This window comes from Chrysochloris asiatica, unplaced genomic scaffold (assembly GCF_000296735.1).
Source record: "Chrysochloris asiatica unplaced genomic scaffold, ChrAsi1.0 scaffold00002, whole genome shotgun sequence".
NCBI classification, from domain to species: Eukaryota; Metazoa; Chordata; class Mammalia; order Afrosoricida; family Chrysochloridae; genus Chrysochloris; species Chrysochloris asiatica.
The window spans coordinates 3,179,697-3,182,103 of NW_006408520.1; the positions used below are offsets into that span (position 1 = coordinate 3,179,697).

The following is a 2,407-nucleotide window of genomic DNA, read 5'->3' on the forward strand; positions in this document are numbered from 1 at the left end:
ACTTTCTGCTATCCTTCCTAGAAGATCCCATGGACACAGAAGCTTATTTACAGTTCCATCCTGGGACAGGGAAGGCTGCCTCAGCACCCTGCCTGCCAAAAGTAGAAGCCTATCAGCAGCTCCTCCTGATCATCTTCCTGATGAACAGCAAGTGCTACAAAGAGGCACAGAAAATATCCAGTGACCTCATGCAGAAGGTCAGTACCCAGAACCACCAGACCCTGGACCTTGTGGCTGCAAAGTATTACTATTACCAACCCGGGTCTATGAGTTCCTGAACAAGCTGGACATGGTGCGTGGGCGGTTTCCTGTATGTTCGACTCCATACAGCCACTCTTCTGCATGATGCTTATGGACAGGCCACACTGCTAAACCTCTTGCTGTATAACTACCTACACTACAGCTTATATGACCAGGCAGAGAAGCTGGTGTCCAAGTCTGTGTTCCTGGAGCAGGCCAACAACAATGCATGGGCACGGTACCTCTACTACACAGGGCTCATCAAAGCCATTCAACTGGAGTACTCAGAGGTCAGGAGAACAATGAACAATGCCTTCCACAAGGCCCCTTAGCACACAGCTGTCGACTTCAGGCAGACAGTACACAAACTTCTGATTGTGGTGGAACTGTGACTGGGGAAGATCCTGAATCAGCTGCAGTTGTGTCAACACTCCCTCAAACACTCACTAATGCCCTACTTACTCTGACCCAACCTGTCAGGACCAGAAACCATGCCAAGTTCAATCAGGTCTTGGATCAGTTTGGAGAGAAGTTTTAAGCAGATGGGACGTACACCCTCATCATCCAACTGCAGCACTATGTGATTGAGACAGGTGTTTGCATGATCAACATCCCCTATTCATGGATGTCTCTAGCCGACATTGCCCAGACATTCTAGCTGGATAACCCAGAGGATGCAGAGTTCATTGTTGCCAAGGCCATCTGGGATGGTGTCAGTGAGGCCAGTATCAACCACAAGAACTTCAATGTCCAGTCCAAGGAGATGATTGATGTCCATTCCACTTGAAAGCCCCAGCTAATCTTCCACCATTGCATCTCCTTTTGCCTTGATACGCACAACATGTCCATCAAGGTCATGAGGTTTCCTCCCAATCATATAACAAGGGTTTAGAATCTTCAAAGGAGCGGCAAGAACTAGAGCAGCAAGACCTAGAGTTTTCCAAAGAGAGGGCTGCAGATGACAATGACAACTTCCCCTGAGCTGGGGGGTTGAGGCGGGTGGGTAAGGGGGGGTTGGCTCTTTTTATTTCCCCCTTGGGGTTCCGCTGCCCAGGAGCTGGCCTCCATTCCCACACACAGCTCACAGACTACCTATTTGCAGAGGGTGAGAAGTTCAGGGAGCCAACCACCTTCGCCTCACCCAGGGACCCTCCGCTGGTGACCTAATATCTGGGGTCAGGTGGACTCCCGGGGCAGGGTCCTGGCTAGTGATGTGGCCAGCAGGATGGACGGGAACAGACCTGCACTAAATAGGGACATGTGTTGGGTTGTATGTTTTTGAAGCTACAATTATGATTTTTTGATTTTTAAACAATAAAATGTTCTTAAATATATATATACTTACATATATGTGTCCACCACTCATCTGTCAGTTTGTCATGCTATGGTGGCTTGTGAGTTATTGTGATTCTGAATAGAGAAACACTGTCAGATACAGTGCTGGAAAATGAGCCCCTCGGCTTGGAAGGCACTCAAAATGCGACTGGGGAAGAGCTACCTCCTCAAATAGAGCTGACCACGATGACACGAATGGAGTAAAGCTCATTTGCTGATGGGACACAACTCAAAATGAAGAGACAGCTGTAAACATCCAGTGAAAATTGGAACATGGAATATACGAGGTATGAATCTGGGAAAATTGGAAGTTGTCAAAAATGAAATGGAAAGAATAAACATTGATATCTTAGGCATTAGTAAGCTGAAACGGACAGGTATTGGCCATTTTGCATCTGACAACCACATGGTTTATTATGCCAGGAATGGCAAATTGAAGAGGAATGATTTTGCATTCATTAGCAAAAAGAACATATCCAGATCAGTCATGAGGTACAATACTGTCCGTGATAGGATAATATCCATGCATCTACGGGGAAGCCAAGTTAATACCACCACTATTATTAAAATTTACGCGCCAACCACTAAAGCCAGTAAGGTTGAAATAGAAGAATTCTACCAACTTCTTCAATCTGAAATTGATCAAACATGCTATCACGATGTCTTGATCATTACTGGTAATTGGAACACCAAGGTTGGGAGCAAAGAGGGAAGACCAGTAGTTGGAAAATATGGCCTTGGTGATAGAAATAATGCTGGAGAACACATGATAGAATTCTGCAGAACCAATAATTTGTTCATTTCAAATACCTTCTTTAGACAGCATAAGAGA

General features: G+C 45.7%; 1 protein-coding gene and 1 pseudogene across 4 annotated transcripts in view; both read left to right on the forward strand.

The window, feature by feature from the left end:
* Window positions 1-2,407, forward strand: part of COL11A1 (collagen, type XI, alpha 1) — a 357,092-nt gene that overhangs the window by 182,274 nt on the left and 172,411 nt on the right. The window lies entirely within an intron of this gene.
* Window positions 9-1,221, forward strand: LOC102815226 (annotated as a pseudogene).